Here is a 27,723-nt window from a genome sequence, read left to right on the forward strand (position 1 = left end):
CAACATGGATGAATCTCAAAATAATTTTTCTAACTGAAAAAGTCAGATAAAAAATACACAGTATCTGATGCCATTTATATAAAACTATTGAAATTACAAGCTAATATAGGGACAGAAAGCAGATCAGTGGTTGCCTACTTCTGAGAAGAGAGTAAGAGAGGGAAGGAGGCATCACAAAAGGCCAATAAGAAACTTTTTATGGTGTTAAAATACAGATCATAAGACTGACAGAACAGAGTCTTTGAGGCAATAAGATACCAATTATAAATAAGACCTAAGGCTATGCCAGGCAAGGGTTAAGTCATGCACCTCTACACTTAAAGAATAAACTATGTTCTAAAGGCCACAGGGTTTTTCCTTTTTCTGTAGCAGCTAAGCACTGCACTAGCCTTGAGATAAGCAATATTGAAACAATTGCGGCTCACCTATCACCAGACACTGACTGATGCCCCTGTTCCACAAGCCATAACGACAGCTTTGATTGGACAAGAGACTGAGTTCAGTAATCTTCCCCTGATAAGGCACCATTGACCATAAACTGGTCCTGGTTGGTACACAGAGGCTGTACACTGAGTACCTTTGTGTCCCTCTTTCTCCTTTGAGGTATAGAATCTAATTATAGTACATTTACATGTTAAGTCTCCACCCCAGAGTGAACATGGGAAGCATGTAACATGCTTGCTTGCTTATTATGCATGTGCACATGCCTGTCTTTGTGAATATTCATAGCTCCCCTTGTAGCCTGCTGAATATGTATACTTGGCCAACCCGTTCAGCATAAATTCCTGTCCAGCATAAATTCAGCATAAATTCTGCTTTCCAGCTGTCAGGATGGCCAGCCTACATGCTGCAACCCTTTATGAGAAATAAAGCTCTCTCCTCCAAATTTATGAATCTTGAGATTATTTGATTGACAATGGCAATGAATGTGTTCATTATCTTGATTGTGGTGATGAGTTTACTTGTGTATGCATGTTACAACTGTTAAACTGTGCCCTTCAAATAAGTACAGTGTATTGTATGTCAATTAGACCATAATAAAACTGTTTAAAAACATAATGAAAGGGAAAGAAAGAAAGAAAAAGAAAGAAAGAAGGAAGGAAGAAGGAAGGAAGGAAAGAAACAAAGAAAGAAAAAAGAAAGACAGATAAAAGAAAAGAAAGAGAGAGAGGGAGGGAGGGAGAGAGAAACAAGTACATGTTAATGTAACTATTACCCTTTAGTAGTTTGGTTATTACTTAATCATGTTCTATTGAGTGCTAGTATTTAAATGTTTAGAAAATATCTTAGCCTTCTTACTTAAAACTCCTACATAAAAGTAATCTTTCTAAAAACAGAAACGCAATCTTGTGTGAAGGAATTTTATTCATGGTTTTGTGACTATTTTGGAAGGGCTTCTATTGATAATGTTTAGGATGAATGAGAAAGAAATTTAATCAAGAATTAATTTTTTAGCTTGCTTTGGAAAATGTTTCCCAAGACAAATACAGCTTCTAGGTTTTCCTTCCCAATTGCACTGACAGACGTCCAATTTTGTCTTTTCTCCTTATAATAATATGATAAAATTATTCTTTTAAATAATGTAATAATTCATTATAAAGCATTCTACATCATTTTATTTTAAAATAATCACAACCATTCATAAAGCTAGTGTTAAATGCTTGTCTTTATGATTTTATAATTTTCTATCCTAAAACTTAATACATTTTTATAGAAACAGCCTTACATTTCACAGTATTAATACATCATTGCTAACATGTGGGGTGGAGGACTCTCTCCTGCTCACTGTGTTCTCATACTGTGTCATGTTTAGTATTTTCTGATAAGACCATTAGATGTAAAGTAAAGAGTGAGATGTTGATTAAATTATTCATTCCTTAGTTTTTCCTACTCTTCCTGGAGTGCATTATAATGCTAGCAAAACAGACCATCTCTTTTTTCTGTTTCTTTCTGTTCTTCCTATTCTACATTGATTGAATGATGTACAGAGACATGCACAATTTTACACCATATTTTGTATTTAAAAAATGACTTTTATATGACAAAAAGGTGGATGGCTAAACTTTACCACCCAGTATGTAGGTTTGAAGCTAATTAAAATCTGGTGGCTTGAGTTACTTGTGGGACCCTACAGTGATGGAAATTGCTTCTTTCAGTGTTATTGACTGATAGAACAGGTGATAACTTGTTCGCATCCTTTGAACAAGTTCATTAGTTTCCTATGATGGCTGTTTCAGGTAAATAGTCCAACATTTAATTAGCAGACCCTCTTTGGTGAACCCATAAACAATTACAGAACCTTTTCTCTCCTGTTTGTATTCAGGACTCAGATGTTTTTTATGGCCTGTCTGACTCATCTTCAGTCAATAGTTGTATGCCTGACAGACGCCATTAATAACTATTAAAGCACTTGCCTATTATATTTTTTCATGATCTAAAAATAAGATTCCATCAATCTTGAAGATTAACAGCCTGAATAGCAAAAGTTTTAAGCTTCTTCAATCCAGGTCTTCCAGTTGACACCACTTAATCTAAATAATCTACATCACTACTTCATACATTGAAGTGACTTGTCAATGTTGAAAATTTCTATGCTGAGCTCGTACAAGTGTTACATTGACAATAACCTGTGCAAGTGAACATTCAGTGTCAACATATATTGAGTACAAGCCATGAGCTTGTTCCTAAGGATACAAGGAGTTCTCAAGACCTAGTTTCTGTCTTAAAATAATTCCTAATATAGTAGAAAAAATAGATAAGCATTCAACCATATTACATTTTTAAAGTTTAGTGTTAATATGATGAGATTCAGAGAAGTGAGATGCAGGAATATTTGCACATTGGACAGTAGGACTTTGAGGTAGTTTCTGTTACCACTTGTAAAGGGGGGAAGTAAAAAAGAGAACATCATAACATTGAAAACAGGTCTTGAAGACAGAAGATACCAGTTTTTAAAAAACACTGCTTTGTCACATATGTTTATTGTGGCACTGTTCACTATAGCAAAGACATGGAACCAACCCAAAAGCCCATCAATGATAGACTGGATTAAGAAAATATGGCACACATACAACAGGGAATACTATGCAGCCATAAAAAGGGTGAGTTCATGTCCTTTGCGGGGACATGGATGAAGCTGTAAACCATAATTCACCGCAAACTAACACAAGAACAGAAAACCAAACACCGCATGTTCTCACTCATAAGTGGGAGTTGAACAATGAGAACACATGAACATAGGGAGGGGAACATCACACACTGGGGCTCGTTGGGGGATGGGGGGATAGGGGAGGGATAGCATTAGGAGAAATACCTAATGTAGATGATCGGTTGATGGGTGCAGCAAACCACCATGGCACGTGTATACCTATGTAACAAACCTGCATGTTCTGCACCTGTACCCCACAACTTAAAATATAGTTAAAAAAAATAGTGCTTTGTGTGAATCTCTGGTAAGATGGAGATATCTCTAAAGAGGATGTTAGGAAATATTTTGTTAAAATGCTTTCCCTTAAAAAGTGGAAACCTATGATAAATATCTAAATTATTACTCAAGGCTTTTTTTTGGGGGGGGGGTTGGACTTATTTTTCTCTGGAATGGTCACTATACCCAGATTAACCACTTGGTTTAGCTTTATAAGGTGTACATTTTAGAAAGCATCATGTTCTATTTTAGACATAAGGTGAAGATTCAGTGACCTTTTGAAACAATCATTACTCTAGAACTGAACTGAAAGCCCACCTTTGCAATGACCACTCAAATGTTGAAATTAAAGTGCAAGGAATTAGATATTCATAGGACAAAAAGTGCAGCTAGTTTTCCTAAATCTGGAAGAGGACTCTCTGGGATTAGAATTACAAAGTTTGGAAGAATTTGCTCTTCAAAACTGGATTTTAGCTAGGCATGGTGGCTCATGCCTGTAATCTCAGCACTTTGGGAGGCCCAGGTGGAAGGATCACTTAAGCCCAGAAGTTCAAGACCAGCCCAGGCAACATAGTGGGACCCTGTCTCAAAAAAAAAAAAAAAAAAAGAAGAAGAAGAAGCCATATATACATACATGGTGACATGTGCCTGTAGTCCCAGCTACTCTGGGTGACAGAGCAAGACTCTGTCTCAAAAAAAAAAAAAAAAAAAAAAAGACTGGGTTTTATTAAAAGCATAACTAAATTTATTCAAAATTATGTCAACTCACTAAATTATGGAAGGTTAAGCAGCTCCTTTATGAAGTTGTAAACTGAAAAGTGTTTTTTATGCAATAATCTTAGACTCAAAATTCCCTAACAAATTAAGTCTTTCTTGGAGAGAGAGAAAAGGACAATGGTTCAGTTGAAGAGTTTTATTTTCTAAGTCATTAGCACCTGAATCTTCAGAGACTTGGCAACTCCTGGGAGATTCTAAGACAATTAGGATTTGGGATTTGAGGTATGAGTTATTTGCTACTGGAGTAAAACAAGACTGCTAGAGGACTTTAAAGCAGGTGTCTCAAATTCAATTCCAACATTGGTCAGCATAAATTAATGCAGCAGGCAGGTGTTTCAAGACATAAAACTGAAAAGCACAGGTCCTATCTCTCTAAGGAGTTCAGCCACCATTTGGGTCTTGTGGACTATTACTGCCATGCAGGAGCTAGTGCCTAATTTTTGCCATATCTTCTAAATTTCAGAGAGCAACTGAAATACAGCATTTAAAAAATATCAAATTCCTCAATTTCAAAATATTATATGCCAAAAATGTCACCGATTTTTAGCATACTGTGGATAATCACCATTAAAACCAACAAAGGACATCTGTAGGCCAAGTCTTGCAGAAAATTAGTATATACAGTCAATAAACTTTGTTGGAAGATTCCATATTTGCAAATTCATCTACTTGCTAAAATTTTGAAACCTCAAAGTCAATACTGTGACACTTTCACTGTTATTTGTGGATATGCACAGAGTAGCAAAAAATTTTAGTTGCCTGAGGCATGTCTTTCCAGATGAGGCTGAACAAATCAACACTCTACTTTCTTGTTTCAATTCTTGTGTTGTAAAGTGCAAGAAGACTGCGATGTGACTTATGGAGAAAACACCAGTGCTAGAGAAACTTTATTTGGGCACACCATGAGATATAATGCCTTTGTGAGTTCAATGTTAATAAATCAACAATATATATTGATATGGTTTGGCTGTGTCCCCACCCAAAATCTCATCTTGAATTGCAATCCCTATAATCCCTATGTGTTAAGGGAGAGAACAGGTGGAGGTAATTGAATCATGGGGGCAGTTCCCACATGCTGTTCTCATGATAGTGGGTGAATTCTCATGAGATCTGATAGTTGTGTAAGAGCCTCTTCCCCCTTGACTCATTCACTCTTTCTCCCTCCCACCACCTTGTGAAGAAGGTGCCTTGCTTCCTCTTTGCATTCTGCTATGATTGTAAGTTTCCTGAGGCCTCCCCAGTCATGCAGAACTGTGAGTGAATTAAACCTCTTTCCTTTCTAAATTACCCAGTTTTGGGCAGTTCTTTATAGCAATGTGAGGATGGACTAATATGTATATTAAATATACATATTATGTCTTTAAACAGAAACACATAAGTTTATATATTGACTGGTTTACAAATATGTTGTGACCAGAAGCTTGCAGGACCCTAGCACTGTATTTCCTCAAGGAGCAATGGTACAGTATTTGCTAATTCAGTACTTGTGTGACTTTTAAGAACATAACTACTGCAAATAATAAGAATCAACTGTAATCTTTTGTTATAGTCATGAGTTACTAAACAAAGCCAAGCTTTATCAAATACTCAGAGTCTCAGTTGGTAAAGAAAGTTGGGACTGAGGAATAATGGATCAACAAATAAAGCTCTGAATGAGATGCCTGGCAGAGTGGGAAGCTCTGAGTGATCCAAATGCCCCTCACACTCCCAAAGATGTTTCTCCTTACACACATGGTACTGCTGAGAGTGGGGGAGAAAATATTTGCTCAGTCACCTGTGAGGAAATCCCCAGAGCTAGCCCAGCACTCAAGTCAGAGATTACCCCTTCTAATTCACTTCCAGAGCAACTGAATTGGTAAGAGGTAGGATCACTACGACTATCTGGGTATTAGGTCTCTGGCATTCCCAGTTCCCATAAGTACATTGAGAATTGAGACATCTTCACATCATTGCACTCGTGAGGTAATGAAGCTGTTTGTGGACTAACCACTCTGACAAAGAAGAAGACAGGGTGAATCTTCCACCTTGTTTCCAAACTGATGATATAGACATGGAGGAGCTGGATTGAAATTGAATTCTAACAACAATGAGTTTGCTCCTGTGGACACTGCAAATACCTCAATTGCAAGGTTTATTAGAAGAGGCTTTATGATTGTAGCCAGGCAGACAGACGCACCCCATCAACAGGGAGAGGATTAAACCAACAGAGAGAGGATTAAACCAGCATGCAAAGAAGAAAGGGGAGTTTGGTAGTCAGTCAGAAAAGGCTGAGATGCCTCAAATCAATATTGAGGTTCCTATTTTTACCTGTTCATCTGACTTAGAGTTATGCAATAGCTTTGTTAGGCTGTCAAACAGATTTTTCAGAGGGAAGAGATAATAGAATGGATAAAATGAATGATTTTACTCTGCAAGCTTCCAGACTCCTCCTCTTAAGAAGCAGTCAGATCAGAAATAAATTATATTTCTTGGGGGACTTCCCATGGAAGAGAGGATTGCATGTTAGAAAATCAGGGCTTTAGAAATGGGTGATGAATGAGTGGATGTGAGGAGGAAGGGAGGGAAGGAGCATGAAAACTGGGGAGCAGCGTAGCAAGAATTAGAATACGGACAGCATAGGAGAGATTTCTAGTAGCTGCCATAGAAAAAACTGTAATTGGAGGTTAAAAACCATAAATTATTTACTCCTAATTCAGCAATTCAGTCTTACTTATATCAATAATTAAATCAGTATCATTCAGCTCCACTTGAATAACCATGAAGACACCTGCTTGATTTACGTTCTATTCTGCAGACATCTCTATCACTGTTTTTTGTTTGTTTGTTTGCTTGTTTGTTTTTGAGATAGGGTTTCACTCTGTTGTCCAGGTTGGAGTGCAGTGGTGCAATCACAGCTCACTATAGCCTTGACTTCCTGGGCTCAAGCCATCCTTCTACCTCAGCCTCCTGAGTAGCTGGGATTACAGGTGCACACCACCATGCCTGGCTAAGTTTTATATTTTTCATAGAGATGGGGTTTTGCCATGTTGCCTAGGCTTATCACTGTTACTTTAAAACTTCTCTTTAAATCCCACAATGCAATATTTGTTTCCAGCCTCTTGTCTTGCCTTAATTCTATCCTTCGGTTTATCAAGGATTTGTCTCTGGTTCTACCAGGCAATGACTCACACTTATAAGCCAAGGCATGCATAATTGATGTAAAATTCTGTGGACAGTACGCCTTGCCTCATGATGTGAGCAGGGTCCTCTTCAGAGCCTGTTTTTCCTTGGCATTTCAGAGTCACCGATTGAGAAATGACGGTTTGAGAACATCTAAACAATTCACTCCAACATTTTATTTGGCTTCTTGAAGCAGAAGAGACTTCAGAACAGTTGCTCACATTGCTGACCTTGTTATATTTCAGATTTGCTGGAGTGGGATACACATGAGACACATGAGATAGCTTCCCATGGGAAGCTACACGCGTGAGATTTGATTCTGGCTACAAACTGGGTCAATTAACTCTCCTATGCTTCTCCTCCTGTCAAGCTATGCTAGTAGTAATAATAATGTAAGGTCTGGAATGAATTCACTTATAGTTTTTTTTTTTTTTTTCTTTTTTTGAGGCAGTGTCTCACTGTGTCACCCAGGCTGGAGTGTAATGGTGTGATTAAGGCTCACCTCCTGGGCTTGACCTCCAGGTCAAGCAACCCACCCTATAATTATTTTTATATTACGTGCATCTTCTATTCTTATCTTCTTCCCACTTTTGCTTTTCTTCCAAACTTACATTACTATAGCCTCTAAAACAAACAATTCATTATAAATGTATACACTTAATTTCTTAGTCCTCCTCTGAGCTTTTCAACCCTTTGGCAGAAAGGAAACCCTGTGGTTCCTCAAGGCACAACCTCCTGGGTGGCCTGCACTCTCAATTTTGGGCTTCTATTAACTCCATATTCCATATACTACTGAAATAAGTAGCAGCCATTTTCACAGTATTCCATTGTGGCCTTTAGGTGGTATTAATCCTCCTGCATGCAAAACCTTAGCCTTTTTTGAGGCTATGCCCTGAAACCGTACTACCATCGTACACTCTTTATTTTTGTCATCTACTGAGTTGATTACTATTTTCAGAAATTATTGAAGCTCTTGGCCTTTGGCTCCTACTCTTCCTCCATACAGTAGCCACTGCTTTCCTCCTCTCTACTCCATGCCCTCTACTCATCCTGTGATATTTCAAACTCAAAGTGGCTAATATGGCCAAACTATAGCTTCAAAGTTTTGTGACTTCCTCAGTATATGCTATTGTATCTTGTTTAAGAAATCTTTCCCAAAGTTATAGAAATTTTTCTTCTATTGTCTTGTAAAATTTTATAATTTTGCCTTTCACACTTAGACCTTAATTCCACTGGAATTGAATTTCATGTATTATAAGAAGTAGGGACCTAACTGTATATTGTTCTATGGTAGATTTCTAATTTCTGCCACATTTATTGAAAAGTAGATATTTCTTCAAAGATCTGGATTTCTAGCTATGGGATAAAGCAAATTTCATTCTCTATGGGTAGATTTCTTTCTGAGATTTTGGTTTTATTCTGTCGTCCAATTTGTTTATCCTTGTGCTTATACTATACTAGCTTAATTATAGCTTCATAGATATTATTGATATACGTTAAGGCAATTCTCATTATGTTCTTTTGCAAATTTTTTGTGGGGGCAATTTTAGGCCCATTAATCTACCATATCAATTTTAAAGTCAGCTTGCCAGGCTTCATAAACACTCTGTTGGGATTTTATTGGGATGGCATTGAAACAATAGATCAATCTTCGGAGAACCGATGTCTTTATTATACTGAGACTTGCAATCTATAAACATGGCATATTCCTCCTTTTATTTAGGCTTTCTTAAATGTCTGTCAATGAAGTTTTATGATTTTCTCTGTAGAATTATAGAAATCTTCTGTTTGACAAATTCCTGTGTAGTTTAGTCTCTGATGTTACCTATGATAAACGGTAATTTTAAATTTCATTTTCTAAATCTTTATTCTTGGCATATAGATACACAATTAATGTTTGTGTATTAATTTTAATCCAGATAATTTGATATACTGAAACATGACTGAGGATATACTGGGTCTGATATACTGACTCATGTAGATTCCTTTGCAGAAAATGACATTATTATTTTTTCCTTTCCTAATTTTGTCATGTTTATTTCTTTTTTGGTCTTCATGTGCTACCGGGATCCCCAGTATAATATTTATTAGAACTTGTGATAGTTCATCTACTTGCCTTTTTCCTTAAATTAAAAAAAATTCTTTTGAATTTTGCACCCTTAAATAAAATTTATATTTTAGGTTTTGTATAGTTATTTTTTATCAGCATAAGCCTCTTACGTTCCATTGCTGCTTTCCTAAGAATTTGTACTATATTGTACAGCAAAAGAAACAATCAAAAAGCCAATCTACTGATTGGGAAAAAATATTTGCAAGCCATATATCTGATAAGGGATTAATATCTAACATTTATAAAGAACTCTTACAACTGAAAAAAAAATGAACAAACAAACGATTAAAAAATGAAGAAACAAAGGACCTGAATAGACAGTTCTCTGAAGAAGACATAAAAATGGCCCACAAATATATTTAAAAATGTACCACCTCACAAATCATCAGGAAAATGCAAATTAAAACCACAATGAGATATTGCCTCTCACCCATTAGGTTGACTATAATCAAAAAGACAATAGATAAGTACTGGTTGAGGGTATAAAGTAAAAAAAGCCATTGTACACTGTTAGTGGGAGTGTAGATTGGTGCAGTGATTATGGAAAACAGTATGGAAGTATGTTAGTCCATTTTGTGTTGCTGTAAAGAATACCTGAGGCTGGGTAATTTATAAAGAAGAGAGGTTTATTTGGTGGTAGGTTCTGCAAGCTGTCCAAGAAGCATGGCATCAGCATCTGCTTGGCTCCTGGTAAGGCCTCAGGAAGCTTTTACTTATGCAGAAGGGAAGGGGGATTAACTGTGTCAAATAGTGAGAGAGGGAGCAAGATGAGGGCAGAGATGGCAGGATCTTTTTAACAATGAGATCTCATGGTGACTAATGGAGTGAGAACTCACTTATTACTGTGAGGACAGCAACAAACCATTCATGAGGGATCCACCACCATGACCCAAATGCTTCTTGCTATGCCCAACTCCAACATTTGAGATTGAATTTTAACATGAGATTTGGAGGGGGCACAAATTCAAATCATATCAGTTTACCCCTGACCCCCCAATCTCATGTGCTTTTCACATTCAAAATACAATCATCCCTTCCCAATAGTCCTCCAATGTCTTAACTCCTTCCAGCATCAACTCAAAAGTCCAAAGTCCAAAGTCTCATTTAAGACTTGAGGACTAAGCTCTGATTTTTTATCTTACACAAATTTCTACCATTAGGAATAGGTCTAGGGAGTCATGCCCTACAAGCCATACGTTCTCATCAGATGGGTTTTATTTGACCCTACATATTGTGACTTACTTTTCAACCTGACTCTGGCATAACATTATGAGACAAGGAAAAAAAAATTTAACCCCAAAATATATTTCCTTGCCATATCTTGAAATTGCCTTGCAAAGTCTCTTGTGGGAAAAAATCCACATTCTATAGAGAACCTACTTGTCCCTTTTTCTTCCTTCCTTCCCAGATACGGGAGATAATCAACTAAGAGCCAGGCATCCATTTAAGTGCAATAAAAAACAATTTACAATCTGCTCTCTTTAAAGTCTGCTATCTAAGAGCTTCCTCTGCACAATAAAACTTTGTCTCCACAATCCTTGATCTTAAACCTGAATATTCTTTTCTATTGACCCCAGGTCTTTAGAGAAACTCAACCAATTGTGAACCAGAAAATGTTTATATTTACCTATAGGCTGGAAGCCCCTGCTTTGAGTTGTCCCATCTTTCTAAACCAAACGAACATATTTCTTAAATGTATTTGATTGATGTCTCATGCCTTCCTAAAATATATAGAACCAAGCTGCACCCCAACCACCTTGAGCACATATTCTCAAGAACTCCTGAGGGCTGTGTCACAGACCATGGTCACTCATATTTGGCTCAGAATAAATCTCTTCAAATATTTTACAGTTTGACTCTTTTCGTTGACAGACTCAAGGCAAGTTCCTTCCACCTATAAGCCTGTAAAATTACAAATAAGTTATTTACTTCTAAGGTACAATGGTGGTACAGGTATTGGGTAAACGTTCCCATTCCAAAAGAAAGATATCAGCCAAAAGAAAGGGGCAATAGTTCCCATGCAAGTTTGAAACCCAACAGGGCAGAAATTAAACCTTAAAGCTACAAAACAATCTTTCTTGACTCCATGTTCTGCATCCTGATGTGAGGGGCAGGCTCCTGAGACCTCAGATAGCCCTGCCCCCATGGCTTTTCTGGGTTCAGCCCACATGGCTGCATTTATGAGTTGGGGTCTGGTGCCTGCAGCTTTTCCAGGCTGAGGGGGCAAGTTGCCAGTGACTCTACCATTCTGGGATCTGGGAGGACAGCAGTACCATTCCCACAGCTTCAATAGGCAGTTTCCCTGTGGGTATTCTGTGTGGGGACCCTAATTCCACACTTTCCTTTGGCACTGCCATAGTAGAAGCTCTCTGTTGGGGCTCTGCCATTGTGGAAGGTTTCTGTGGAGCCGCTGAGGCTTTCCCATACGTCCTCTGAAATCTAGGTAGAAGCTGTGAAGCCTCCTTCACTTGTACAGTCTGTGTATCTGTAGGCTTAACACCATATGGAAACAGCCAAGGCTTAGTGGTACCCCCAAGCAGTACTGGTGGCCATTTGAGCTGTGGCTGTAGCTGTAGCAGCCAAGATGCAGGGAACATCCTGAAGAGGCACAGGACAGTGGGGCCTTGGGCCTGGTCTCCAGATCCATTCCATTCTCCTAGGCCCCTTGGCCTGCTATGGGAAGGGCTATCTTGAAGACTTCTGAAATGCTTTTGAGGCCTCTTTCTCATTGTCTTGGCTGTTAGTACCTGGCTGCCTTTTAGTCGTGCTAATCTCTGTAGCAAGTGGTTGCTCCACAGCACAGCCTACTTGTATTCCTCTTCTGAAAATGCTCTTTCCTTTTCTATCACACAGCCAGATTGGTAATTTTCCAAATTTTTAGGCTCTGCTTCCCATTTAATTTTAAGTTCCAACTTTAAGTCCCTCCTTTGCTACCATATCTGATTACAGGCTGTTAGAAGCAGCTGTGCTATTTCTTTTTTTTTGTTTTGAGATGGAGTCTTGCTCTGTCACCCAGGCTGGAGTGCAGTGGTGCGATCTCGGCTCACTGGCCATGCCATTTCTTGAATGCTTTGCCACTTAGAAATTTTTTCCACCACATACCCTAGGTCATTATTCTTAAGTTCAACCTGCCACAGAGCCCTAGGACATGAACACAATGCAGCCAAGTTCTTTGCTAGGGTATAACAAGGGTAACCTTTGCTCCAGTTCCCAACAAGTTCTTTATTTCCATCTGACACCTCTTCAGCCTGACCTTCACTATCTATGTTTCTGTCAGTATTTTGGTCACAACCACTTAACTAGTTTCTAAGGAGTTCCAAAATTTCCCTCATCTTCCTTTCTTCTTTTGAACGCTCCTAACTCTTTCAATCTCTGCCTATTATGCAGTTCCAAAGCCTTTCCACATTTTCAGGTATCTTTATATCAATGCCCCACTCCCAGTACCAATTTTCTGTATTAGTCCATTTTTTTATTGCTGTAAAGAAATATCTGAGGCTGGGCAATTTATAAAGAAAGGAGGTTTATTGGGCTCACGGTTCATGCTATACAAGAAGCATGGCACCAGCATCTGCTTGGCTTCCGGTGAGGCTTCAAGAAGCTTTTACTCATGGCAGAAGGCAAAGGGGGAGCAGGTATGTCACATGGTAAGAGAGAGAGCAAGAGAGCTGGGGGAGGTGCCAGGCTCTTTTTAACAATTAAATCTGGTGGTAACTAATAGAATGAGAACTCACTCATTCCTGTGAGGACAGCACCAAACCATTCATGAGGAATCTACTCCAATGACCCAAACACCTCTCACCAGGCCCATCTTCAACATTGGGGATCAAATTTCAACATGGGATTTGGAGAGCACATGCATCCAAATAGTATCAAGAGGCTTCTAAAGAAATTAAAAATAGAACAACCATATGACCCAGCAATCGTTCTGCTGGATATACACCCAAAGGAAAGGAAATCACAACCTTCTAAAGATATCTGCACTTCTATGTTCATTGCAACAGTAGTCACAATAGCCAAGATATGGAAACAACCTGAGTGTCTATCAATGGTCAAATAAATAAAAAAAAACTGTGATACACACATACACACACACACACACAACACACACACAACACACACAATGGAGAGTTATTAAGCCTTAAAATTGAAATCCTGCCATTTGCCATGAATGAACCTGGAGGACATTGTGTTAACCAAAATCAGCCAGACACAGAAGAAAATATATTACAGTTTCACTTATGTGTGGAATCTTAACAAAAAAAAAAAGAGTCAAATGTCCAGAGATAGAAAATAAAGCAGTGGTTATTTTCTATCTCTGGACATAGAGATAGGGGTGTGTCGGGGCAGGAAAATAATGCAAAATAGCAGATATGTAGGGAGGGACAAGTCTAGAGACCTAATGTACAAGAACTATGGTTAGTAACATTGTGTTGCATTTGGGATTTTTGCTAAATGAATAGATTTTAGCTGCTTTTTCTACAGAAAAAAGGTTACCATGTGAAATGATGGATATGTTAATTTGCTTCACTCTAGTAACCATTTTTTATTATCTATATGTATCTCATAACATCACATTGTATACCTTAAATTTATACAATAAAATTTATAAAAAGGAATTTTTAACTACAAATGATATAATATTCCTTTCTTTTTAAAATATGTAAATGGAATGAAGTACATTAATAGAATTTCTGGTGTTGACCTGTTCTTATATCCTTGAGTCAAGAGGTATTATTGGCTTACATATTGTTGGATTTGTTTGCTAATTTATACAGTTGTTAGGATTTTTCATCTATGCTTGTGAGTGAGGTTGAAAAGCAACTTTCCTTTTTCTTAGTGCCTGTACATTAAGAGAAAGATTTTGGTATTAAGATTATTCTATACTGAAAAAAAACATGTAGAGTCTTTTCCACACACTGGGATAATATTTGTGTAAGTTGGAATTATTCAGGTTTTCTCTTTCATAATATCCATGATTTTTGAAGTTACGTATTTTCAAAACTAGAATATATAGATGTTTATTTCATCTAAGTTTTCAATTTTATTGTTATAAAATGTTTACAAATTCTACTTCAATGTTATTAGTGTGTTTATGTATGAGTTATATTCCTTTTATTGCTTAATAATGTTCATTTTTTTCTCTCTGCTTCTTCTCTTTCTCTCTTTCTTGCTCTCTCAAGACACACCAGAGACTTGTAAATTTTATTAGTTTTTATTATGGAACTGACTATTGTCTTTGGAAATTTTATTTATTCTATGCTTATTTTCTGTTAATCTAATGACCATAAAATACAAATGTATACACAGGATATTTACATCCTGACTTGCATTTCTATTTTCTTTTTGGTGTACTTTGAGGAATAGCTTCTAACAAATTAGATTCAGTTAATTTTATCAATCATTTTGGAGATTTTTGTCCTTGTTACCTAGGTAAGAAATCTTTGCTTACTGTAAGATTGAAAGATTTTTTTCCTAGGTGTTCTTTTAAAAGTTATGGATTTTAGCTTATTATGTGTATGATTTATTTTGAGTTAATTTTTGTGTATGTAGTTAGATAAGGGTCAATGTTTATTTTTCTCTATATGGATCACTATTTGTTGAAAAGACTATTATTTCCCAACTCCAAAAAGGCATTGATAACTTTATAGTAAATCAATTGACCGTATATGTCTGACTATTTGTGGTCTCATTATAGTATTCTATTGATTTATACACTTATCCTTTTAGAAACACTGTGCAGTCTTGATTACAGCAACTTTAAATGTATCATTAAAAGTGGAGTCCAATACATGCAGCCAACAAACATATTTTAAAAAGCTCAACATCACTGATCATTAGAGAAATGCAAATAAAAACCACAATGAGATCCCGTCTCACATCAGTCAGAATGGCGATTGTTAAAAAGGTAAGAAACAACACATCCTGGCGAGGCTGTGGAGAAATAGGAATGCCTTTACACTGTTGGTGGGAGTGTAAATTAGTTCAACTATTGTGTAAGACAGTGTGACAATTCCTCAAAGACCTAGAGACAGAAATACCATTCTACCCAGCAATGCCATTACTGGATATATATTCAAAGGAATATAAACATTCTATTATAAAGACACATACATGCATATGTTCACTGCAGCACTATTCATGACAGCAAAGACATGGAATTAATCTAAATGCTCACGAACTAGACTGGATAAAGAAAATGTGGCACATATACAACATAAAATACTATGCAGCCATAAAAAGGAATGAGATCATATCCTTTGCAGGGACATGGATGGAGCCGGAGACCATTATCCTTAGCATACTAGTACAGGAACAGAAAACCAAATACCATATGCTCTCACTTATAAGTGGGAACTAAATGATGGGAACACATGGATACATGGTGTAGGGGAACAACACACACTGGAGCCTGTCAGAGGTTGCGGGCTGGGAGGAGTCAGAGGATCAGGAAAAATAGCTAGTGGATGCTGGGATTAATACCTGGGTGATGGGATGATCTGTGTGGCAAACCACTATGGCACACGTTTACCTGGGTAACAAACCTGCACATCCTGCTCATGTACCCCTGGACTTAAAATAAAAGTTGGAAATAAAAAAAAATTAAAGTGGGGTGAAATTTTATTTCTCTTTTCTAAAATTTACTTTGCTATTTTATATCCTTTGCATTTCAGTTTACATTTTAGAATTAATTTGTTGATCTCTATGGAAAACGTGCCATTTTGATTAGAATTGCACTGAATCTATAGCTCAGCTTGAAAAAAAATGGAATCTTTCAAAGTATATACATGCCTGTCTACATTTGGTAGAACTACTTTATTTTTCTGAGCAATGTTTTGTCGATCTTAAATGCTTATCTTGCATTTCTCTCAAACTATTTTATATATATTTATACTATTGCAAGCTGTTTGTCCATATTTCATTTTCTAATTAATTATTACTAGTAATACTGAAATAATTTTTGTATATTAATCTTTTATCATGTGCCCTTATTAAGTTTGCTTTATTAATTTTAATAGTGGTTTTGTAGGTGCTTTAAGATTTTCTACACACATAATTATGTAATCTGCAAAATAAGACAGTTTTACTTTTTTTTAAATCTAGATACTTTCATTTCATCTGGCCTTATTATACTGATTGTAATTGATTTGAAAACGTTCTTCTTTTCTAAAATGAGTAATTAAAGCTATACATTTTTCTTTAATTATCATCTGCAACTCCAAATTCTTATAATGTCTTGGTCTGATTTGGTGAATGTCTCTTATGAATTTGAAGAAAAAAGAATTCTGCCACTGCTGGATATACTTTATTAATTTCGGTTAGGTTGAATTGATTGACAGCTTTAAGTTCTTCTCTATCCATGCTGATTTCTCTTTACTTGTTCAATCAATTATTAAAAAAAGAAATATTGAAATCCCTTACGTTAACTGTGGGCTTGTCTAATTCATCTTCCACATCTATTGGTTTTTGTTCTATGTAGTTTGAGCTTTTTATTAGGTACATTCATAGTTAGAAGTGTTGTTATGTGTTTGATGGGTTTACCCCTTTATCATTATGACATATACATTTTTCCTAATCTCTGATATTCCCTGTCCTAAATTTTTCTATGTCTGATATTAATACAGCATTTTTCTAATAATTAAAGTTTTCATGATATTTTTCCTATACTTTTAACTTATTTTTGTTGTGATATTTCTGTTTGTAGTAGTAGAATCTATATTCCCCTATTTGTAATGTATTCTTTTTTCTCTGGCAGTTTTTCGGATTTTTTTTTTTCCTTTATCACAGTCATTTGTTAGTTTTTTTTTTGCATTTTAATTATCATGTACATTGATTTGTGTTTCTTTTTTGTTTTTGCTTAGAGTTTGTTGAGATTTGTGGTATTTAGGTTTAAGTTTTCATCAAATTTGAAGTTTTTTGGCAATTATTTTTAAAAATATACTTTCTATCTACTCTTTCCTTTTCTAGATCTCTAATTAAACAAGTTTTGGATTGCTTGATATTGTCTCACACATTTTCATTTTCTTAAGGCCTTCCTTTTTTTAAAGAAAACAACTGTATTTCTCTGAATGCTTTAGTTTGGATCATTTCTATTGTAATGTCTTTAAGTTAACCAGTCATTCATTTATTCAGCCAGATCTAAACTTCAGCTAAGTCCATTTTGCGGATTTTTCACTTCAGATAATTTTTTTTTTCTTTTAGCTCTGGGAATTATTTTTTTTTAAGTATGTGCTTCCTTCATTTCCTTGTTATGTTTATTCCTTTAAAACATTATACATATTTAATATGAGTTTCAAGTTCTTCGGTTTTACTGTTGGGCCTTGTTCTATGTTTCCTTCCAGGCTTCCTACAAGCTACTCAGGTCTTGCTAGAGAGTGAGTGTTTATGTGATACCAGTTGATCATGAAGCCTAAGTTTCCTGTAATGAAGTGGATATCATTTTATCTAGCAAGCCATACATATGGGTATAAGCATTAGTGATTAATCACTAAGCGGAAAGGGCATAAAAGGCAGTTGACTTAGGGAGGTATGGAAGATACAAATAAGTTGTGAGTGGGTGACTCAGACTCCTTTAGCACCAACTTCTGCTGCATTGCCTCCTCTCAATCCAACCAGGAAGTATCTATTTATTTATTTATTTATGAGATTGAGTTTTGCCCTTGTCGCCCAGGCTGGAGCACAACAGCACGATGTAAGCTCACTGCAACCTCTACCTCCCAGGTTCAAGCGATTCTCCAGCCTCAGCCTCCTAAGTAGCTGGGATTATAGGTGCCCACTACCACCCCTGGATAAGTTTTTTTGTATTTTTAGTAGAGATGGGGTTTCACTACATTGGCCAGTCTGGTCTCGAACTCCTGACCTCAGGTGATCCACCCACCTTGGCCTCCCAAACTGCTGGGATTACAGGCATGAGCCACCACACCCGGCCACCATCCGGGAAGTATCTTATGATCAGTTGACTAAAGAAGAAAAAATTCAAAGCTTAGTTACAGATAGGTAGGTGTGCAAGAAATGCTGATGCCAACTGAAAGAGGATGACTGCAGCATTTTAGCCCCACTCAGAGGTGATCGTAAAGGAAAGCAGTGAAGGAAAACTTTCCCTGTGGGCAAAATTTGGATGCTTAGTTTGACGTGAGTTGCCAGAAGTATACTGTTGACCCTTTAGCAACAAAGGTTTAAGTGTGCAAGTCCACTTGTTCAAGGATTTTCTTCTCTGCCACTGCTGAGACAGCAAAACCAATCCTTTTCCTCCTCCTCAGCTTATTCAATGTGAAGATAATGAGAATAAAGATCCTCGTGATGGTCAAAATATAAATGGTAAATATATTTTATCTTCCTTATGATTTTCTTAATAACATTTTCTTTTCTCTAGCTTACTTTATTGTCAGGACACAGTATATAATACATGTAACACACAAAATATGTGTTAATTGTTTATGTTAATGGTAAGCCTTTCCATCAACAGTAGGCTATTAATAGCTAAGTTTTGGGAAACCCAAATGTTATACATGTATTTTCAACTTCATTAATGTCTCTGCCCCTAACTCCTGTGTTGTTAAAGGGTCAACTGTGCGTCTGCAACAGTTTGAGGGCAGTTGCTAGTTCTGGTTGAATGGTCAGCGGCTTGGAAGAAACAGGATTGTGAAGTGGGTGAAAAGGAAGTTTGGGGGAGAGGCATGTAGCTGGATTGCTTGGAGTTGGCACAGACTATGAAGATAGGTATGTCTCACGTGAATACCACAAAAGGGCATCTTACTAAGGAGGGGGCTGCTAATTAGAGGGACAAAATGAAGGACTCAGAGGATGTCAGTTAGCCTCTTTCATCAGCCACCCCAGTGCTTGCTCAATGGGCCTGTGGACATAGTGGCCATAGTGGCAGCAATGAAGGCTATGTATGAAGTCTACAACATGGCATCCCTTTGTTGTCTGATTTGGCTGTTGTTACTGCTGAGTGTCTAATGTGCCAAAACAGATACTAACATTGAGCCCCTAAGATGGCACCATTGCTTGTGGGACCAGCCAGCCACCTGTAGGTAGCTGAATACATTGACCTTTCACCTTATGAAGCAGGAAGACTTGTCCTCACTGGGACGAACAGGTATTCTGCATATGAATTTGCCTTCCCGGCCTGCACCACCACCCGTGAACTCACAGAATGCCCTACCCACAATCTTGGTGGTGCTCCATATCATGTTGCTACTCATCAAGGAATTTGTATCACAGAAAGAAAGTGACTTGGTCATAGTTTAGTTTAATGGTGACACCTTTTTCTTTGTACTCACCAAGGAATTTGTATCACAGAAAGAAAGTGACTTGTTCATAGTTTAGTTTAATGGTGACCTCTTTTTCTTTCTAAATGGTTTATAAAATAATAGTCTGAAAATAGTCACATATATTCTATGAACATGATAAATTCTCTTTACACATTTAAATGACATGTTACATTAATTAAAAATTGCTTTCCTATAATCTCTGTTAAATTGACTTTCTTCTGAGACCTGCCTATATGATTCAGAATAAATGTGGAAACTAAGGCTCAAAGAGGTTAAGTAATCAGCCCTAATGTCACCCAGCTGGATAGTGGCGGAGACAGGCCTAGAACCGATTTCCTTGTCATACGATAGTGAAATGTATTACCACCTCAAATTGCCTGGGCAAACAAACGTAAGGAAAGACATCAGATTTCAGAGTTAGAAAGAACATCTTTTTGTCACTTACTTGCTTTATCTCCTTAAAGAATTCATTTAACCACTCTGGAGTTAGTCTCAATTTCCTTATATTCATTATTAAGCGAATAGTGCCTACATTCACTATAAATGAAATGTGCCTGGCATATAGATGGGTATACAGTAGGTAGTTACTAGCGAGTAAAGAATGAAAATTTTTTAAACCTTCCATTTTTGATACTATTATTGACTATAACTGAGAGTATTTCCTAAGGAATCAATGAATTCCTGACATTAGATGCCGTCCAACTTGCTGTCCGGCACTAGAAAATGCTTCATGTGAATCATGAGCTTTATATTTTTTAAGTGTATTGTTCTGTTCAGGAAAGAGAGGAAACAACATTAGTTTCATATTTTTACATCTCTGAGCATTTTTTATGTGGGAAAGAATTTTTTCTATAATTGATGCTGGACTGTGCTTTGCTACTAAAAGAATAATTTAACCTCTACTTGGGAAACTAAATTCAGATCTTCTCTGTTAGTACTTTCTTTGGACATAGACATACATATTTCAAATAGATGATGATATTAAAAGTAAAGTATCATTTTGCTAGATATTCACTTCATTAAAACTATACACTGATGGCCTGGATGGTCTAGGCTGGTAGTCATTTTATATTGATCAAGAAGCTTTTGTCTCCTGCCATTTCCCTTGGTACTACATATTCTGTGGCTTTTAACAGCTATAGATTGAAACAAAAACACCAACCTCTCAAGACACAAGCTCTGGTCATAAAAACCATAGAAACAAAAGAACTATTATTTAGTAGTAGTATTCAATATATCAAGTGGGAAAAAAAGCTCTGTAATATGATATGAGCCCACTTTTGAAGCTGTAATCTTTAAAGCAGGTAACATATCCTTAACTTCTGTGCTGCAGGTGAAATATTTTTATAATTATTGATACAAATGTAAGCACATTTGAGTTTCACTACTTTTCTACTCCTTATCTAAATGTGTGATGTAACCTTCAAATGTGTCTTTTTTTTTAACCATTTCTTGGGAGGTATAAAACAAATTAATTAAGTACAAATATATATAATTAAGGTAAAACCCATATAGAATAAATTACTTAAAAATTATTTTAATTTATTTTAGTGAATTAGTAAATACAAAAATGATAAAATAAAATTATATTAAATCAAAATTATTTACTAATATTAATTTTGTTCATGTTTATTTAATGCCATATTTTATATAAAAATGAGAAAATCATTCTCAGGAGTTAGCTTTGCTGCTAACCAAAAACCATTTAATGTTTGGTTCCGTATAATAAATAGTGTGCCCCTAAGATTTTATCAACAGAAAAAGCTTTAGACTTGAAGGTGGATATTTATTTCCAGTTCTGGGGTAATAAGGACACTTGGGCAAATTATAATCTGCTTCAACCTAGTTTTCCTTTTTTTAAAAGATGAAAGAATGAGTTTTGAGGACCCATTTAACTCTAAAAACTAAGATAGTTGATAAAAATGGATTTGATAGCTACTTAGATCAATGTAGGAAAACTTATTCTTAGGAGCCTATCTGTATCCCTCATTACCTTGTAAATTTTATGAGTGCAAGATTGCGACCTATTTATCTTGGTACACCAGTGACAAATATGATGTCTAGTATGTATCCAGTGCTCCATAATTGCAGAATAAATAATTAATGTCATTGCATCAAAGTTAAAACCAGAAAATAGTGTTCTGTTGTGACTTGCTAAAATAAAAATCTAGAAAAAATGCACATGCAGACACACACACACACACACACACACACACTTGAACCTTGTTAGAAGACTTACAGGATAACGTGAGAAGTTTCAGATGGCAATTGTTAAGTTAAATCTTAAACACTGTGACATTATAAGTGGTGCAAACATTCAATTAAAGCTATAAAACCCAAACTTATAAGATCGTGTGTAATTTATTTGAAGAAGCAGTGTCTTCTAGCTTGATGCAGATTCTTCTTAAATTACTAATGAGCTAGACCTTTAAAACCACTTGGCAAGATAGTTTTATTGCTTGCTAATCAGGCTGCACATTTTTACAACACACTTGTATGTAAAATTGAAAAACTCAACAACTTTTCAGATATCTGAAAAACAAAGCTCAGCATTTGCCCTTTTCATTGATTCTCTTCTTATCCTTTCTATTTCAAGATAGTTTGTTTGCATTTAGGGTATGTGGATAACACTGGAAATAACACTAGTCTAATTTTTTCTTATAGAAAAGCTTTCATTTGGGCCTTTTATTATGAGTTTAGTCACTTTTCTTATTGTTTCACTGCTAGTGAATATACGTAATGTCTCCCTGTTCTGTGGAAAGTCAAAACACCAAACTATTTGAAAAGACCAATTCAGAATTTAGTACTGCTGTCTTTTCAGGCCCCAATTCCTGTTATTAGATAGGCTGTGGTTTTGCTGGGTACAGGGACATCAAGTGGTCCTGTCCCGGGGCCTGTGTTTGCAGTGGCAGATTGAGGGAGCCTGCCCTTGGACCCCAGGGCAGCACACTCTGGCCCCGGCATTAGCTGGTTCAGGTGGGCTGGTTCTTGGGCCTCCTAGTGTCCTGCTCCTGGGCCAGCAGTGGCAGCAGTGGGCAGGTTCTCAAGGCCTTGGGCAGTGGGTGTGGTGTGGGTGATGGCAGTAGCAGAGGCTGAACAAACCTCTGGCTCCAACGCTGTCCACACTGGTGCTGGTGTTGGCTGTGATGGGCTGAGAGCCAGTTCCCAGATCATAGGCGGTGGGTGCCAGCTGTGGTGGCAGTGGCAGGTTGGGTGGGCCTGACCTCAGGCCCCTGACAGGACTGCACAGGTGATACCAGTGGTGGACTCAACTGAGCACTGAGTGGCCCCTAGGTCCCCAGATGGGACAGCATGTTCTGGCACTGGAGGGGCTGAGCTGGCCAGGCAGACCTGACCTTAGGGCCCTCAGTGGTGCATGCAGGGGCTCTGATAGGCAGAGGCAGGGTGATCCCTAGGACCAAGGTGAAATGCAGGGGTGGGGGCAGCAGCAGCTGTGCTGCAGCCCTGCTACCCGTGGAGTGGGGTTGTTTTCAGTGGCAGCAGCCCTAAGCAGGCAGCTGGGGAGCTCACACTTTGGCCCTGGCTATTGTAGCGGCTCCTGTGGGTAGGGGAATTGGTCTTCAGGACATGTGAAAATGCATAGCATCTTCACTGCTGGGGGCAGCGGGGTCAGTGGGGTCTTTGGAATGGCTCATGCTTCAGCCCTGGCTGCAACAGCACCAGCCAGTCACAGCAGGGGCTGCAGGCAGGGAATGTTGATGTGTGGAGGATGTGTGGGGGCAGGACTGTTGAGCCCCCAGGCATGATGCCCTTTGGTGGGAACTGGACTCTCTGTATGCACTGTGCTATTAGGGATGGGGTTGTATCCAGCATGAGAGCCCGCTCTGGGGCAATGCCGTCTTGCGGACTCCAGGCAGTGCCCTGTTAGTCTCTGGGTGGAGGGGCTTCCCTGTGGCTAGGACTGCAGGAGCCTGTGGTGAGAACGTGGACTGCTGGGATTGCACACTTACTCTATCCTACATTGAGGAGCCCCTCCAGGCTCCCAGCTGATCCAGCCCAGCAGGCTGCCTCAATTCCTTCTTTCTTGCTTTAAGTGTTTCTTGTCACTTCTCTGCTGAATTCCAGTGTTCTCTCAGATGATCTATTCAAAGTGTGATATCTACTCACTATGTTGGTTCTTCTGTGTGGAGGTGGCAGTACCAGATGCCTCTAGTCAGCCATCTTGAAGCCCTTCCTCCTTTTGTACAGTTTTGGCTTTTAAAGTATTTATCCTACATATTAGAAATGTAAGATTAATCAGTAAGCATGGGAAGGAGGAACAATCAAAAACTGAAAGCAGTGTGAAACAAATGAACCTACTATACTGCAAATAAATACCACAATCACACTAAAAAGAAAGAAACAGAGAGAGGAAAAAAAGAAAAGAGTGGTTGCAAATAAGCTTGTGTGGCTCCTTGGAAGGTGGCAGAGTTTGCTATAGTGGTTCCTCCTGGCCCTGTCGATACTGGTGTCAGGCCCAGCCAGGATGGTGCCTGAAAGCCCGCTGGAGTAGGAACAAGAGGGGACAGGGTAAAGAGTGGTCACCTTCGTGACCCAGAGTCTACTACAGCACTGGGGAGCCAGTTTTAGGAGAGGCACCAGCTTTGACTTTTGGAGCTAGCTGGTGGAAGTGATAGATGAGTATCTGATATTAGCAAGACTTCTACAAAAAGAGGCCCAAGCTCAACACGAGAATTCACAGAAGAACAAAAGAAACCCACAGGCAATGTTGCAACATGCTTGGAACTGTGAAGTGCAGCTTTACATTCCACACAGTTTCAAGAAGAACTGAAATTGGAGGACCTGAAGCAACTAGAACTAATCCTAAAGAATATTTTTACATATAATAAAGAATTTCCATTTGACACGCAGCCTGTCCCCTTAAAAAGAACTTTAAGAAAAACAGTATTTGGAATTTGAAGAAGATGAAGAACAGGGTGGTGCTGGAGCAGGGTCTCCCGATTCTTTTCCCGCTAGAGTTCCTGGTACGCTACTACTTGTATTAGTCTGTTTTCATACTGCTGATAAAGACGTACCAGAGACTGGGCAATTTACAAAAGAAAGAGGCTTAATTGGACTTACAGTTCCACGTGGCTGAGGAAGCCTCACAATCATGGCAGAAGGCAAGAAGGAGGAAGTCCCGTCTTACACAGATGGCAGCAGCCGAAGAGAGAATGAGGAAGATGCAAAAGCAGAAACCCCTGATAAAATCATCAAATCTCGTGAGACTTATACACTATCACGAGAACAGTATGGGAGAAACCACCCCCATGATTCAATTATCTCCCACCGGGTCCCTCCCACAACATGTGGGAATTATGGGAGTACAATTCAAGATGAGATTTGAGTGGGGACACAGAGCCAAACCACATCACAACTTTAAAGTTGTTATCAGAACCAAGAGCGGTGTTACTCACTACTAGAACTGAGAACATTGGTCTGAAATAAGCTAAGCAGCACATATCACTACTTTATTACCAAAGTTGTTCTCAGAATCAGGAGTGGTGTTACTCACTACTAGAATTGAGAAAATTCGCCTGAAATATGCTATATTACAGTTAGTATCAAGGAGCTGAATGACATAGATTTAAGTACTGTGCAAGATACTTCTGTGGCTTTAAGAAAAGAAGATACATATGTTCATTTTAATGTGAACATTGAGCTGCAGAAGTATATTAAAAAATTAACCAAAGGTGAGGCTCTCTTCTTTAAATTCAAAGACTACAAGCCTACAAAAATGTTTATCAGCACTTCATGGAGATGGATGAAATTAAACCTTGGCCACTTGTAATAGAACTGTACAAAAAACCTACTGACTTTAAAAAATGAAATTGCAATTACAGACCAAGAAACCATTTGATCTTCATTTATTAATACATCAAACTTTGCACAAGGAATGATCCTGACATGAATAACTTGGAACTTTTGTGAATGTTACTACTCATTAGAAACCATCATAGCTCTGTGTATCACATTCACCCTCAGCAGGTAGGAAGCATGCTGTACCCATGCCAGTAGGCCAGAGTTTCCATAAATCTTCTGAAATCTAGGTGAAGGTCCCCAAACCTCAGTTCTTGACTTCTGTGCACCCTCAAGTTCAACACCACGTGGAAACTGCCAAGGGTTGGGGCTTGAACCCTTTGAAACCATGGGCCGAGCTGTACCTTGGCCCCTTTTAACAATGGCTAGAGCAGCTGGGATGCAGGGCACCAAGTCCCTAGGCTGCACACAGCATGGGGACCCTGGATCCTGACCATGAAACCATTTTTTCTTCCTAGGCTTCTGGGTCTGTGATGGGAGGGGTGGCCGTGAAGACCTGTGACATGCCCTAGAGACATTTTCCCCATTGTCTTTGGCATTAACATTTGGCTCTTTGTTACTTATGTGAATTTCTGCAGCCAGCTAGAATTTCTTCTTAAAAAATGGGTTTTTCTTTTCTACTGCGTTGTTCAGGCTGTGAATTTTCTGAACTTTTAAGCTCTGTTTCTCTTTTAAAATGGAATGCTTTTAACCGCACCCAAGTCACCTTTTGAATAGTTTGTTGCTTAGAAATTTCTTCCACCAGATGCCCTATATTATCTCTCTCAAGTTCAATGTTCCACAAATCTCTAGGGCAGGGCAAAATGCCACCAGTCTCTTTGCTAAAACATAACAAGAGTCACCTTTGCTCCAGTTCCCAACAAGTTCCTCATCTCCATCTGAGACCACCTCAGCCTGGACCTTATTGTTTATATCACTATCAGCGTTTTTATCAAAGTCATTCAACAAGTCTCTAGGAGGTTCCAACTTTTCTACATTTTCCTGTCTTCTTCTGAGCCCTCTAAACTGTTCCAACCTCTGCCTGATACCCAGTTCCAAAGTTGCTTCCACATTTTCAGGTATCTTTTCAGCAATGCCCCACTCTACTGGTACCAATTTACTGTATTAATCCGTTTTCATGCTGCTGATAAAGACATAGCCAAGACTGGGAAGAAAAAGAGGTTTAATTGGACTTACCAGTTTCACATGGCTGGGGAGGCCTCAGAATCATGGCACTACTTACATGGCAGTAGCAAGATATAATGAGAAAGACGCAAAAGTGGAAACCCCCGATAAAGCCATCAGATCTTGTGAGACTTATTCCCTACCATGAGAATGGTATGGGGGAAACAGCCATCATGATTCAAATTATCTCCCACCAGACCCCTCCCACAACGTGGGAATTATGGGAGTACAATTCAAGATGAGATTTGGGTGGGGACACAGCCAAACAATAACACATGTGAACCACATAAAGCTGCATCTGTTGCCCAGAGTGCCTTTTAATGGGAGAGTCCATTTACACATTTACAATTGATTACAAATTTACAAATTTAGATTGTGATCTATTCGCTTTCAATTCTGCCCTATATTTTTAACTTTATTTTTTGGTCTGGATTTATAGTTTTGTCTTTCCTCCTTTTCCTTTTTTCTTTCCTTTGACTTGAAATCCATTTCCATCCACATTCCATTCTGTTTTATTCTTTAAGTTGTTACTCTACAAGTTTTAGTTTGAATATTTAGCTTAGATTCTAGCCTTAGTAACTAGGTTTGTTCACTTCTCAAATAGTACAAACGACCCAGTACAAAGACCTGCTTTGCCAGTTGGTGTCCAAGGACATCTGTGGTTTATTTATTGAGAAAACCAGAATTGCCAAACTGTTTTGAGGAATCCCCAGTTCAAATCAACTGCCACATTATGATATCAGGGGATTCAGGAGACACCTATCAAACTGATGTCTGAAGTCATTAATAAAGAGTTGCTTCATTATTTCCAACTAAATATGAAAGAAGACTGCAATCAAAGATTTTGAAAACGTTGTGAGGCCCAGTCAGAATGTGAGAACAAAAAGAGTTTGGGGGTGATGAGCAGGAGAGGCCAGGAGGCACAACTAAGTGAGAGAAACAGAATCAGAAAGAGGGGACCAACACAAGAAAAGCAGACTTTATTGACAGCACACTTT

General features: G+C 38.0%; 1 long non-coding RNA gene and 1 pseudogene across 1 annotated transcript in view; both read left to right on the plus strand.

Annotated features, from left to right (window-relative positions):
• Positions 1-27,723, plus strand: part of LOC134760327 (uncharacterized) — an 85,083-nt gene that overhangs the window by 11,772 nt on the left and 45,588 nt on the right. The gene's annotated exons all lie outside the window — the stretch shown is intronic.
• On the plus strand, positions 22,818-25,641 carry LOC100456214 (axin interactor, dorsalization-associated protein-like; annotated as a pseudogene).

The sequence above is a fragment of the Pongo abelii genome, chromosome 17 (genome assembly GCF_028885655.2).
Source record: "Pongo abelii isolate AG06213 chromosome 17, NHGRI_mPonAbe1-v2.0_pri, whole genome shotgun sequence".
Taxonomy (NCBI): domain Eukaryota; kingdom Metazoa; phylum Chordata; class Mammalia; order Primates; family Hominidae; genus Pongo; species Pongo abelii.